Source organism: Ovis aries, chromosome 18 (assembly GCF_016772045.2).
Source record: "Ovis aries strain OAR_USU_Benz2616 breed Rambouillet chromosome 18, ARS-UI_Ramb_v3.0, whole genome shotgun sequence".
Taxonomy (NCBI): Eukaryota; Metazoa; Chordata; class Mammalia; order Artiodactyla; family Bovidae; genus Ovis; species Ovis aries.
Window position 1 is genome coordinate 32,662,191 of NC_056071.1, and position 15,527 is coordinate 32,677,717.

The window sequence follows — 15,527 nt, forward strand, 5'->3', positions numbered from 1 at the left end:
AGTGGAGCTATTTCAAATCCTGAAAGATGATGCTGTGAAAGTGCTGCACTCAATATGCCAGCAAATTTGGAAAACTCAGTAGTGGCCACAGGACTGGAAAATGTCAGTTTTCATTCCAATTCCAAACAAAGGCAATGCAAAAGAATGCTCAAACTACCGCACAATTGCACTCATCTCACACGCTAGTAAATTAATGCTCAAAATTCTCCAAGCCAGGCTTCAGCAATACATGAACCGTGAACTTCCTGATGTTCAAGCTGGTTTTAGAAAAGGCAGAAGAACCAGAGATCAAATTGCGAACATCCGCTGGATCATGGAAAAAGCAAGAGAGTTCCAGAAAAGATCTATTTCTGCTTTATTGACTTTGCCAAAGCCTTTGATTGTGTGGATCACAATAAACTGTGGAAAATTCTGAAAGAGATGGGAATACCAGACCACCTGACCTGCCTCTTGAGAAATCTGTATGCAGGTCAGGAAGCAACAGTTAGAACTGGACATGGAACAACAGACTGGTTCCAAATAGGAAAAGGAGTACGTCAAGGCTGTATATTGTCACCCTGCTTATTTAACTTCTATGCAGAGTACATCATGAGAAACGCTGGACTGGAAGAAACACAAGCTGGAATCAAGATTGCCAGGAGAAATATCAATAACCTCAGATATGCAGATGACAGCACCCTTATGGCAGAAAGTGAAGAGGAACTAAAAAGCCTCTTGATGAAAGTGAAAGAGGAGAGTGAAAAAGTTGGCTTAAAGCTCAACTTTCAGAAAACGAAGATCATGGCATCCGGTCCCATCACTTCATGGGAAATAGATGGGGAAACAGTGGAAACAGTGTCAGACTTTATTGTTTTGGGCTCCAAAATCAGTGCAGATGGTGACTGCAGCCATAAAATTAAGAGACGCTTACTCCTTGGAAGAAAAGTTATGACCAACCTAGATAGCATATTCAAAAGCAGAGACATTACTTTGCCAACTAAGGTCCGTCTAGTCAAGGCTATGGTTTTTCCTGTTGTCATGTATGGATGTGAGAGTTGGACTGTGAAGAAGGCTGAGCACTGAAAAATTGATGCGTTTGAACTGTGGTGTTCGAGAAGACTCTTGAGAGTCCCTTGGACTGTGGGGAGATCCAACCAGTCCATGCTGAAGGAGATCAGCCCTGGGATTTCTTTGGAAGGACTGATGCTAAAGCTGAAACTCCAGTACTTTGGCCACCTCATGTGAAGAGTTGACTCATTGGAAAGGACTCTGATGCTGGGAGGGATGGGGGCAGGAGGAGAAGGGGACGACAGAGGATGAGATGGCTAGGTGGCATCACTCATTCGATGGATGTGAGTCTGAGTGAACTCCGGGAGTTGGTGATGGACAGGGACGCCTGGTGTGCTGTGATTCATGGGGTCGCACAGAGTCGGACACGACTGAGCGACTGAACTGAACTGAACAGGCTCCCGCTGGCAGCCAGGCTAGTCCAGGAAGGAGAAATGTTAGGTCAAGGAATGAAGGAGAGAGTGAGGAAGTGGTGTGTCCTGAGGAGCTTAGAAGCTTGCCACTGTTTGGGCCTACATCCTGAGATTTTGAAGGAGATTGCTCCCGCTGTGGCCCAGGAGGGGCCAGCCAACTTTGCCAGGTAAGTAGTCCAAAGACTACTTTAATCCAATAAAAAAATCTCCCGAGCATGGTCCCTACCCCTGGCTGGGGAGAGAGCATCAGACCACAGCTCTTTAGGACACTCTGGTGCAGAAGCTAAATGACAGGTGTGACTTTCCCCACTAACTCTTCAGCTGCCACCACCCGAGGACTTGCTGGAATGGGGTGGGCTAATTATTTCCTGTGCTCAACCTCAAGACTAGTTGCAGGAGTCTCCTCCCTGGTAACACAGTGACCACATCAAAACATCCCCTGCAGCTCCAAGCTCTAGCAGTGTCTCATTATATACAGGTGGCAAACTGAGGCATGTAGTTTCATTTCTGAGCCCAGCCCTGTCTGTTTTAGGAGATAAGTTTTACTAAGATTCTCCCAAGCAGCCCCCAAGAGTTCCTAGCTCCTGCTTATGTCTGTATTTTAAAAATAGAGGCTATTGTTTGTGACTGACACTGCTAGTTTCCTGCCCAATGTCCATCCCTGCTCTTCCTCACTCAGTTCAGTCCAGCCACTCAATCATGTCCGACTCTTTGCGACCCCATGAACCGCAGCATGCCAGGCTTCCCTGTCCATCACCAACTCCCAGAGCTTGCTTGAACTCATGTCCATTGAGTTGGTGATGCCATCCAACCATCTCATCCTCTGTTGTCCCCTTCTCCTCCTGCCTTCAATCTTTCCCAGCATCAGTGTTTTTTCCAATGAGTTAGTTCTTTGCATCAGGTGGCCAAAGTATTGGAGCTTCAGCTTCAGCATCAGTCCTTCCAATGAATATTCAGGACTGATTTCCTTTAGGATGGACTGGTTGGATATTCTTGCTGTCTGAGGGATTCTCAAGAGTCTTCTCCAACACCACAGTTGAAAAGCATCAATTCTTCGATGCTCAGCTTTCTTTATAGTCCAGCTCTCGCATCAATACATTACTACTGGAAAACTCGTAGCTTTAATTAGACAGACATTTGTCGGCAAAGTAATGTCTCTGCTTTTTAATATGCTGTCTAGATTGGTCATAGTTTTTCTCCAAGGAGTAAGCATCTTTTAATTTCATGGCTGTAGTCACCATCTGCAGTGATTTTGGAGCCCACGAAAATAAAGCCTGTCAGTGTTTGTTTCCCCATCTATTTGGCATGAAGTGAGACGGGCCCGGATGCCACGATCTTTGTTTTCTGAATGTTGAGTTTTAAGCCAGTTTTTTCTTTGCTTTCTGCCATAAGGGTGGTGTCATCTGCATATCTGAGGTTATTGATATTTCTCCCCACAATCTTGATTCCAGCTTATGCTTCATCCAGCCCAGTATTTTGCATGTTGTACTCTGCATATAGGTTAAATAAACAGGGTGACAATATACCGCCTTGACGTACTCCTTTTCCAATTTGGAACGAGTCCATTATCCCATATCTGGTTCTAAAGAACCCCAATTTTGTTCAGAGAAGTAATATGCCCAGCTAAATACATTCCCCCTCCCTGATTCCTTTGCATGTAAGGATTTATGTGTGATGGTCTTACCCAGGAGAGCGGGGTTTCTAGGAGAAATTATTGAAAGGGCATCTTGTCTTCGTGGAATAAAAATAGGTGTGTGAAACTTTTGTTGAGAAAGTTATTTTTAAAAAAGAAAAAAATGATGAAATATACTTTATCCTTGACTTAAAAGATTCCATATTCTTAAAGATGTCAGTTCTCCCAAAAGTAACTCACAGATACAACAAAATTTTCATCAAAAGCCCAACAGATAAGGAGAACTTAGTTCTTTATCTGGGTGCTGGTTACACAAGAATGTTCAGTTTGTGAAAATCCATCACAGTACACATGTATGATCTGTGTGGCTTTCTCTTTGATGCAATGCTCCCAAAAATTGCTAATGAAAATAGTTTTGTTTAAGCAAAACCAATAAATTATCATGACTGATTTTTAAAGAATAAGCCCAACAGAGTTTCTCCAGCAACTTAAGTTAGTTTTAAAATTTCAATAGGAAACTAAAAGGCTGAGAATAACCAAGAAAAAAATGGGAGAAAAATAAGACAGGGACTTACCTTACCAAATATCAATATTTGTTACAAGGCTGTCATTATTAAGACAATGAAGTATTACACAGGTATTTAAAAAAGATCAGTAGAAGAGAGTAGAAAATTCAGAAACAGGTCTCCTCATATAAGACTCCATAGATGACAGAGACAGGAAAAATTAGCGAAGAAAAGATGGATGCTGATCAGTGGTGCAGGACAACTGTTATGCATGGGGGCAAAAATGAAATTATATCCCCCATTCATACCAAAGATATAAAAGACTGTTAGTGACCTGAATGTAAGAAACAATTTTTTACAAGTCTAAAAGAAAACATAGAATATATTTATGACTTTAGGGTACAGAAGTTTTCTTAACAAGGTAGAAAAAGCACAGACCATAAAGGAAAATGCTAATATATTTGCCTAAGTGAAGAAAAAAATCTTCACACCTGAGAAGCCAAGAAGAAGGACTAGCCTGCTCAGACCTGTGGCCACCATGGCCCCCGGTAATCAAGACAGTGTTAGAAAGGCCACATGCAGGGGCTGTTGGAAGGGCCTGTCCAGGAACCAGCATCCAACAGATGAGGCCACCCTGGGAATATTCTGCAGAGAGTGGACAAGAGCAGCCTGCTTTGGGAAGTTCAGTCTGTAGGAGGGGGAATCAACACTTCTCTCTGTGAAATGTAGCCATGTGATTGAAACTCCCCTCCCCTTCCCTCAATATTAATTTAGGAGCTATGCAAAAAAGTTCAATTGGTCCCTTGAAGCTGGAGAACACCTCCTATTGCCAAAATTCTTATCCATGCCTAATTTCACCTTCACCTCTTATTGATCCAAGGGATAACTGTTAACCACCGTCCTATTACACAACCTTATTTATTGTAGCCTAAGGCTTAGGGTATTTATTTGGAAAAGGAAATATCCCCAAACTGATCCATCATGCAGACATTAATCATGTCTGAAATTTCCTAGTTTAGTGCCTGGAACAAAACTGAGGCTTAATAAACCTGTGTGAAACTAAATGACTATAATGCCAAAGATTCTTATATTTGAGAATATGAGAAATATTAAAGAAATTTATATAAGAAATATACATATTTGTTTATAGAAATATACATATTCGTAAATATTTATATAAAATATAAAATTTTAAAATATCTTCTTCTTTATAAAATAAAATAAAAAATTCTTATATTTTCAACATGGAAAACATGGTACAAAAAATACCCCTATGCTCCTCACCCAGATTAAACGTTTATCAAGTTTAGCACATTTTCTTTTAAAAATGCCATTCTCAATATTATTCATGCCCTGAAATTTGTTCCAGTTCAAACATCAGAAATAATTTGGAAAAAAGTATGACCCGGCTTTGTCAGCCACAGCATCACATCTCTTGTGACGTATTGGTGGGTTCTCCAGTAAGCCCACCACAAACACCTGGGATCAGATGGTGAGAAAGGTGAAGGAGGACCCCTCTTCACACTTCATCGAGTACAGAAAGATGAAATCTCAGAAGTAGGGGCCTGTGGTCAGTTGTTTTGGTGATGTACTAACACAGGTAACATTTTTTTACTACTCTGGCATGTTGGAGAAAACCAGCCATAACAAAGCAAAAGCTTTTCTGCAGCGTGAAAATTGACACACCATACTCCGCTTTCATTAAAAACGATGAATGAAGATAAAGCCCACACCCACGAGAAAACTTTTCAGGTTAAAATGATCCAGGGCCAATAATGGGATTTCTTTTGCGGGGGCTTATATTCCGCTCCATTTGTGCCCAGAGCTCCAAAGAGAGCATGGGCTTGTAGAATCAGCCTCCACCTCCAGCCTGACAACCCTCAAGCCTACAGCTGAGGTGTGGACTTCTCTCCCAGCTCTAAACTGGTGATCCAAATTGATCTCTGGCACCTTCACCTGGATGCCTTAAGCACACATCAGATTCAAAGGTCCAAAACTGAACCAATTATTTCTACTTCCTCTTCCCAGTATCCTAAGATTTAACTTTCACAAATGATTCCTAAGTGACTCTGAAGTCCCTGACTTTTCCTACTGAGGCAAAGTTATGTAACATAAAAGTAGCCTTTGTAAAGTGTGCAATTCAGTGACACTTAGTCCATCCACAGCGCCGTGCAGCTATCTCTACCATCTGGTTTCATCACCCCAAAAGGAAATCTCATAAGCATTAAGCAGTTGCTCCCCATCTGCCCCTCCCTCAGCCCCCAGAAAGCCTTAGCCAACTTTCTACCTCTATGAGTTGGCCCATTCTAGATGTTCAATGTAAATGGAATCAGGCAACATGTGGTATTTTATGTCTGAATTCCTTAACTCAGCAAAATGTTTTCAAAGCTCAACCGTGTTGTAGCATCAGTAGTTCATTCCTTGTTGTGGCCGAGTAACATTCTTCTGTATGGATGTACCACATTTTATTATATTATCCACCCATGAGTTGATGAATGGGTTGCCCTCCCCGCTATGGCTATCATGTGGACAAGTGTTTGTTGGGATACTTTATTTTCAGTCATTTTCCCAAGGAGTGGAACTGCTGGGTCATATGAGAATTCCATGTTTAACTCATTGAGCGACTGACTGCCACACTGGTTTCTTCCTTGGTTGCATCATTTTACATTTACGTTGTACATTTTGCACCTCCACAGCAGTGTAGGAGGGCTCCGATTTTTCCACATCCTTGCCAACACTCATTTTCCTTTTTAAAAATTCTAGCCATCCTGGTGGGTGTGAAGTGGTATCTCATGGTGGTTTTGATTTGCATTTTCCCTAATAACTAGTGACATGGAACATCTTTTCAGGTGCTTGCTTGCCATTTGTCTGTGTTCTTGTATTCAACTCCTTTGCTCTGTTTTGATAAAGTCTCTGACTTTTTATAGAGACCTGAATTTGAATGTTAGGCTGCAAGCCTAGGGGTGTGGGGTTGTCACTTAGCTGAGTGCCTTGAAGTTGCCAAGAGGGAGTTGTTTCTCTCCCATTCTTGTTTTCTTGTTCTCTTTTCAACAAGGGAATAGCAAAGAACTTTATTCAAGGTTCTAGTGAAACTTTTTTCTTGATCAAGGCACTACAATCCATATAGTTGTCCAAGTTAAAAGTTTGCAGTGACCCTCGGTTACTCTCTCCCTAACTGCCCTTCTCCACTCAGTTACTATGTAATATTCAGTTCACTTCAGTCGCTCAGTCCTGCCTGACTCTTTGCGAACCCATGAATCGCAGCACGCCAGGCCTCCCTGTCCATCACCAACTCCCGGAGTTCACTCAAACTCACGTCCATCGAGTGAGTGATGCCATCCAGCCATCTCATCCTCTGTCGTCCCCTTTTTCTCCTGCCCCCAATTCCTCCCAGCATGAGAGTCTTTTCCAACGAGTCAACTCTTTGCATGAGATGGCCAAAGTATTGGAGTTTCAGCTTTAACATCAGTCCTTCCAAAGAACACCCAGGACTGATCTCCTTTAGGATGGACTGGTTGGATTTCCTTGCAGTCCAAGGGACTCTCAAGAGTCTTCTCCAACACCACAGTTCAAAAGCATCAATTCTTCGGCACTCGGCCTTCTTCACAGTCCAACTCTCACATCCATACATGACCACTGGAAAAACCATAGCCTTGACTAGACGGACCTTTGTTGGCAAAGTAATATCTCTGCTTTTCAATATGTTATCTAGGTTGGTCATAACTTTCCTTCCTTTCCTTAGGAGGAGCCAAATTTCAAAACTTTAGAAACAATACTGAAATTTATGGAGATGTATTCTTGGAATGTAACCTTAATCCTGGTTTCATTTTATATTAAAACCCATATTTTCCCTTTATTTCTAATTCTTCACTTTAAAATTTTGTTCTTTCATACAAAATTTTGCAAGTTACCTCAAATTTGCTTTTTAGAAACCAAAACAAAGGTTAAAAAATCTTATATAGTTTAATCCCTATACAGTGCTATAAAAACAAAGCAATTTTTATTGTTCTGCTAGGTATTCATGACATACATGCTTATTTTGGAAATTTAGAAATTGGACCCATAAGTAAATAGGTAAAAACAGTAAAATAAAAATCTATAAATTCATCATTAACTACCATTAATATTCTGGAATGTGGGTCACAAAGAGTCGGATACGACTGAAGCAACTTAGCATGCACACATGTATCCATTTAGCCTTATTTAGCATCTATCTAGCTAAACTATTTTTAAAATTTGAAAATTTTCAGTTCTTCTTTTTAAAAATACTGAAGTATAGTTGATTTACCATATTGTGTTAGTTTCAGTGTATAGGAAAGTGATTCAATTATATCTATATATATAGTCAGGTTATTTTCCATTATAGCTTATTACAAGATATTGAATATAATTCCCTGTGCTATAGAGTCAATCCTTGTTGCTTATTTTATATGCAGTGGCATGTATCTCTTAATTCAATCCTCATAATGTATCCCCCACCCCATTTCCCTTTTGGTCACCAGAAGTTTGTTTTCTGTATCTGTGAGACTGTTTCCATTTTGTGAATAAATTAACTTATTTTTTTTTAGATTTCACATATATTAATACAAGATATGGTTTAATATTTGTCTTTCTCTGTCTGACTTGCTTTACTCAGTATAATAATCTCTAGGTCCATCATGTTGCTGCAAATGACATTATTTCATTCTTTTTTTATGGCTGAGTAACATCCCATGGCACCCCACTCCAGTACTCTTGCCTGGAAAATCCCATGGACGGAGGAGCCTGGTGGGCTGCAGACCATTGGGTCGCTGAGAGTTGGACACGACTCAGTGACTTCACTTTCACTTTTCACTTTCATGCATTGGAGAAGGAAATGGCAACCCACTCCAGTGTTCTTGCCTGGAGAATCCCAGGGACAGGGGAGCTTGGTGGGCTGCCGTCTATGGGGTCACACAGAGTCGGACACAATTGAAGCGACTTAGCAAGCAAGCAAGCGACATCCCATGGTGTATACTCCACATCTTTATCCGTTCATCTGTTGATGGACACTTTGGTTGCTTCCATGTTTTGGCTATTGTAAATAGTGCTGTAACACTGGGGTACACACATCTTTTTGAATTGGAATTTTCCTCTTTCCTTGGTATATGCCAAGGAGTGGGATTGCTGAATCATATGGTAACTCTATTTTTAGTTTTTTTAAGGAAGCTCCATACTGCACCAATTTACTGTTCTGCTAACAGTGTAAGAGGGTTCCATTTTTTTCTACACCCTCTCCAACATTTATTTATTATTTTAGCTACACTATTTTAAATGAAATTTTATTGTAAATTATTTTCTATAACCTACAATTTTAAACTAAAAAATGTATCATGAACTTTCCCTTTCATAATTAACTGGACTTACATGCTTGTAAGTTTTTACAGTGGTGAATATACCATTATTAATTCAATCAACTATTTATTTTCATTTTTTATTGTTTTATTAACATTTCTGCTAGAAACACCCTTATACCTACAATTTTGCCCTTATTAATGTTTTTGATTATATCCAAATTGGCAGGCATGCGTCAGTGATGCTGCTTAATAAATGTTCTGATTGTTGAATGGAAGATTGAAAGGGCAGAGGCTAGAGAAAGGCTCCCTAGAAGATATCAGGGCCTGGAAAAAGATGGTTTGAGAGAAGTTAGGGTTTCTTAGAGAAATGAAAGTGGAAGTGACTGAGTGTGTGAGGGAGCTAGATTCAAATTCTATGTAACTGAGGCTAGAAGCCAAATGAGGTGATGCATCTGGGCCAACCAGAAAGGTGTCTTCTTCCTCTAAAAACTAGAAGAGGCATGAACACAGTCCCTTTTATTGAAAGTGTAAAAGTGGAGCCCTGGACTTTGGTCAAAGGAGCAGGGAATATTGCAAGAAGAGACAGGAGGTCAGAGGGATAGCACAGGGGCTCTGCCCCAGCTCAGCCTGCGAAAGAGAAAAGTCATGAGCAAAACCAGAGATATTCTTTCCCCTAAAACTCTCAAGGGAGACACTGAGGCCGGAGCAGAATTGCCACCGGAATATCCAAGGCCTTTACCAAGAACGGGGGTGGGGAAGAGATGCTGACACCACGGAGCCACGTGACACCATGGGGTTTGGGTGCTTTCAAAACTTCAAAGAAAACACAGCCTTCTTTCAGTCTCAATGGTCCATGTCATCCGTAAGACATTAAAGAGGGTGAGGGCTCCGTGGTGACACCACAGAGAGGGCTGAGGTGCTTTGTGTAGCCTCGCAGGCGCCCAGGCTGGGCAGGGGAGAGGAGAGTTGGAGCTGAGTGGGCTGGCAGAGTGCTAGTTTGGGAGCACTCGCGACACAGTTCCTTTCAGGGACATCCAGGGATCATGAGGCGGGAAGGGTGAGAACGTGAGTGAGATACTTGGAACCTGACAGTTCTGTGTTCCAAGCCACCAAACACAGATGCCTCACGGACCTGAGCATCCGGGCAAGGGCCTGACAGCGGGCACGTGGAGTGGAGGTGTTTCTGGAAATGACGGCCTGCCCCTGTGTGGTCTGCACACACAATCGTAGGTGGGGGAGAGGCACCTGGTGAGTCACTTGTCAGAAGCCCCTCATGACTGATCAGAATCCAGAGATTAGTTCTGAGAAAACTCAGCCTCTGTTTTCATTTTGAAGTGTGAGGGAAGCTGATTTTCCCCTCCACCCCTATTCCTACTGTCCCCCACTCTAAGGGTGGATTCTTGCCCTTGGTTTTGAATCAGCTCTAATGAAGCCCACTCAACACCCACCTTCTCTTCAAGCTAGAGCGTCAATGAAGGTGGAGAAGAAGGAGAGGGAGGGGAACCTGGGGCCCGATCCACTGCTGAAGAGGGGTGTCTCTGAGTATAAGTAAATATAAAGGGGGCTTGTGGAGAGATTGGGGTGTCAGAAGGGGGACAAATGCATTAACTAAAGCAACAACCTCTAGGGGTCTGAGGTGGTCCTAGAAAAAGCCTCGAAAACCCAGAACCGGATGTGGTAGCTTCCTGTTTGACATTTGAACACAGCTCCACAAAGAGTAGCAATGCTTATCAGCCACAACTCTTTGCTTGAATTTATAAATTAATTGGGGGAGAGTTGCAATCTTTAAAATATTAAGTGTTTGAAACTGCACCATTTAGTAATATTTTGGGGTCAAATAAGAGAAACCTAATTCAGTAGTGCAGACAATAATGGTTTAGGTTTCCCATATCGTAAGCAGTTTGGGGGTGAGCTGTCCAGGGCTGCTGCAGTGGCTGCACAGTGCTTCTCATAAACAGAGAACAAGTTTGACTTCTATCTCTATATCTTGAATTTTCATCACTATGGTGATAGCCTCCATGTCACAGAATGGCTGCAGCCACTCCAGGCATCATATCTGATTTCTATAAAGAAAAAGGGAGAAGACAGGTGATCACTGCTCCAAGAAAGCAAAACAAACAATAACAACAACAACGAAACTATCCCAGACACCTATTTACCTCTCATTGGCCAGAACTTAGTCAAAAAGTATGCTTATCTGCAAGAAAATTTAACAAAACACATTTCCATCCCTCTTTCTCTAAATTTTTGAATTTGTTAGCAGAAAAATAAAAGATGGTGAATAGATCTCAAGCAGGTAATTTGTAGATTTGCTATGCCATCTGTCAACATTATATTTTTCAATTGTCTTCTTTAATGTTCTTCATAAATTTTTATTATTTTAACCTTCATATGTTTTACATATCTTTGTTAAATTTGTTCCTAGGAATCGTATAATTTTATTGCTATTGTGTTATTTTCTTAAAAAAATACATACTCAAATTAGTTTCAGTATATGAATTCATTTTTATATATTGATCTTACCAATTAGTTTTTTTAGTTTGTAGATTCTCTTGGGTTGTCTGTAGAGAGGTGGACTGTTGTATCGTTTGTGAAAATTGACTATTTCATTTACTTTTTCAATCTTTATAACATTTACTCTGCTACTCCCCTTTTCAGCCTTATTAAGTTGCTGCTGCTGCTAAGTCACTTCAGTCATGTCCGACTCTGTGCGACTCCATAGACAGCAGCCCACCAGGCTCCCCTGTCCTGGGGATTCTCCAGGCAAGAACACTGGAGTGGGTTGCCATTTCCTTCTCCAATGCATGAAAGTGAAAAGTGAAAGTGAAGTCACTCAGTCGTGTCCGACTGTTCACGACCTCATGGACTGCAGCCTACCAGGCTCCCCCGTCCATGGGATTTTTCAGGCAAGAGGACTGGAGTGGGGTGCCATTGCCTTCTCCATAGTTAGGACCTCGAATACAATTTTGATTACAAGGAATTCTGGAGAGGTAAATCTTCTAAGATTATACCATTCAGAAATTTTCTATTTTTTTGTTAGTTGTCATCTATGCAAAAGGGGTGGTTTGTATTAGGATAGCAGCCACGGAGTTAAAGAAAAGGGACTAGATTGTTGAGCTATTTAGGAAATAGAGTCATAAGGACTTATTGATTGACTGAATTTGTGGGCCAAGGAAAAGGAAAGAACTGGTGAAAAAGAAATATTTTATTTTGACATAATTGCAGGATTGCAAAAATGTTGTAAGAATAGTACAAGAATTCCTGAATATTCTTCACCAAGATCTCAAATGTCAATATTTTACTACATTTGTTTTTTTCTCTCTCTCACTTAAAAGTAATTTGTGAATATATTGCCTTTTTACACCTAAATGCTTCAAGGTGTTTCCCCAAAAGCAAGGAATTTTTTTTGAAAAATAGAAATTAAAATTAACATTGCTACATAATTGAAATTAACATTGCTACAATGTTATTATATAATCTACAGAGCTTATTTATATTTCTCCAATTGTTTCAATAATGTCCTTTATAGCAAAAAATAAAAAAAAAATCCAAGATCATGCATTGCATTTAATCTCCTCTCTCTTTAGTTTCCTTTACTCTGGAGCACTTTCTGAGTCTGTCTTTGTTTCACAACCTTGACAGTTGTTAAGAGTACCAGCGTTATTTTGTAAAACAGCTCTGTTTGGATTTGATGTCTCCTTGCGACTAGATCCAGGTTATGGACTTTCTGCCAGGATATTGCACACACGGTGCTGAATTCTTTGCAGGGCATCACTTCTGGAGGCACGTGCTGTCAATTAGTCCCATTACTGGTTAAGCCACATTTGATTCTTCAGTTAAGGTCATATCTCCCAAGTTTCTCCAGTAAAATAGTAAAGTTAACTGCTTCATCTTTGCAATAGATAGGTTTCTTGTGGGGAGACACTGAAACCATGTTATTCCTCAGAGGTTCACCTCAAAAATTCCTACTGGGAAGCTGCCAAATGGTGATTTTCCTATTCTGTCATTCTATCTGCATTTGTTAGTTGACTTCCTTATATAAGAAAAAGCTGGTTTTCTCTCCTATTTATTTGCTTGTATATTCATTTATTTACACCAGCATGAACTTATTATTTTATCTAATCCTTTTCTGTCATTTGTTCTGATGCTCAAATTGTCCCATATTTGACAAGGGGGTCAGCTTTAATGTCTAGATGTTAAATAATTAATGGGTGAGGTTGCAGAGAAGGCAATGGCGCCCCACTCCAGTCCTCTTGCCTGGCGGGTCCCATGGATGGGGGAGCCTGGTAGGCTGCAGTCCATGCGGTTGCTGAGAGTTGGGCACGACTGAGCGACTTCCCTTTCACTTTTCACTTTCATGCATTGGAGAAGGAAACGTCAACCCACTCCAGTATTCTTGCTGGAGAATCCCAGGGACGGAGGAGCCTGGTGGGCTGCCGTCTATGGAGTTGCACAGAGTCGGACACGACTGAAGTGACTTAGCAGCAGCAGCAGCAGCAGGGTGAGGTTGCATTTAACTGAAACTAAGGAGAGGGGAAAATGTTTCCCACTGTGGCTTTAATTTGCAGCCTCTCGTTATTTGTGAGCTTTATTTTACTTACATATATTTATCTCTTGGTGAATTGTCTGTTGATACCCCATGTTCATTCTCCTTATTGTTTAGGGATGTTAACTCTTTGTCTGACATAAACTTTACAAATTGCTGAGAGGATACAATAAACTAGGAACTTTATCAACAATACGTTACTTAATCCTCACAACAGCCCTCTGATACAGTATAATTTTCATTTTATAGATGAGAAAGCAAGAGAGTTTAGAAATAGGACCCCATGCATTAGCAACCCAGGAAAAGCCATGACTAAATCCAAGTCTGTGCAATGCCAAAACTTCGACTCTTCTTTATTTCTCATTCTGCTTGCTGGGAAAACTTTAATTTTTTAAAAGAAACCTAAGAAATCTTAGGTCATCCTCAGAATCCTCCTAAAGTTTAAATTACAAGAGCAGTAACTGAAATTACAACTTAAATTCAGGTCTAGCACCTTAGCCTGAGATGTCTCCTTACATTGCTGACCTGGTTTCACTCATACTGGTCCATCACAGTGCATTTGGAACAATGCAAAATAAACATACAAAACAGGTGTGTGCTCATATTCAGTCTTGTTGAGGATAAAATGACACCCGGCAGGCACCTAAGGAATTTTATACACTTCATTTAAATAACATGGGGGGTTGATGTAGAACAGTGTTTGAGAAAAAGCACCCTGGGAAGGCCTTGAACTCTAACTCCAGGAAGCCACCCAGCCCCTTTCTCTGGTACATAGAAGGTTCAAGAAGATGGTCTCTGAGACCCCTTCTGGTCCTGAATTCCTGGGATTCTCCTATTTCCCCATAATAGGCACCTCTTGATTTCCTTTTTGCTTACTTTCTTATTTTACCCTCTTCCCCCCCCCCCCCCCCCCCCCGACCCCTTTATGCATTTCTTGTTTTCCTTTTTCTCCTCTAATGAATATTAGGACTGACCAGGGTTTCATTTTGAAAAAATCCTGTTCAGCTCTGTTACACCCTGACCAAAAGAGCCACAAGACTGTGGTCTGGGGGCTGCTTTCCTGGATTCAAGGTCCCAGGGGCCTTGGTTTACAAATTATGGGAGAGGGACGAGAAGGCCCCTGGGAACTCGCTCCACCGGCACCGGTTCAGTTCCTCCGCGTATTGACTGTTTGCATGGCGCCCTCTTGTGTCCAGACTGAGCTATTTCACTGTCGAGTCCCGAGCATTTTTTTTCCCCCCACACGAGGGAGCAATTCTAGGAAGAAAAGCTATTCATAGAAATTTTACTAATAGTAGTTTTACTGAGTTTCAAGAGAAAGGTACACTCTTAAAACTTATCATATCCAATTTATTGAGTAGAAGGTCAATTAGAATATTGGAAGAGAGTTTTATCTACTAAACTATTAATGAGCCCATTTGATAGAGCGACAGTTCAGTTCACTTCAGTCGCTCAGTCCTGTCCGACTCTTTGCGACCCCATGAATCACAGCACACCAGGCCTCCCTGTCCATCACCAACTCCCGGAGTTCACTCAAACTCATGTCCATTGAGTCGGTGATGCCATCCAGCCATCTTATCCTCTGTCGTCCCCTTCTCCTCCTGCCCCCAATCCCTCCCAGAATCAGAGTCTTTTCCAATGAGTCAATTCTTCTCATGAGATGGCCAAAGTGTTGGAGTTTCAGCTTCAGCATCAGTCCTTCCAGGGAACACCCAGGACTGATCTCCTTTAGGACGGACTAGTTGAATCTCCTTGCAGTCCAAGGGACTCTCAAGAGTCTTCTCCAACACCACAGTTCAAAAGCATCAATTCTTCAGCACTCAGCTTTCTTCACAGTCCAACTCTCACATCCATACATGACCACTGGAAAACCATAGCCTTGACTAGATGGACCGTTGTTGGCAAAGTAATATCTCTGCTTTTCAATATACTATCTAGGTTGGTCATAACTTTCCCTCCAAGGAGTAAGTGTCTTTTAATTTCATGGCTGCAATCACCATCTGCATTTGATGGACAGCCCCCCAAAATAAAGTCTGACACTGTTTCCACTGTTTCCCCATCTATTTC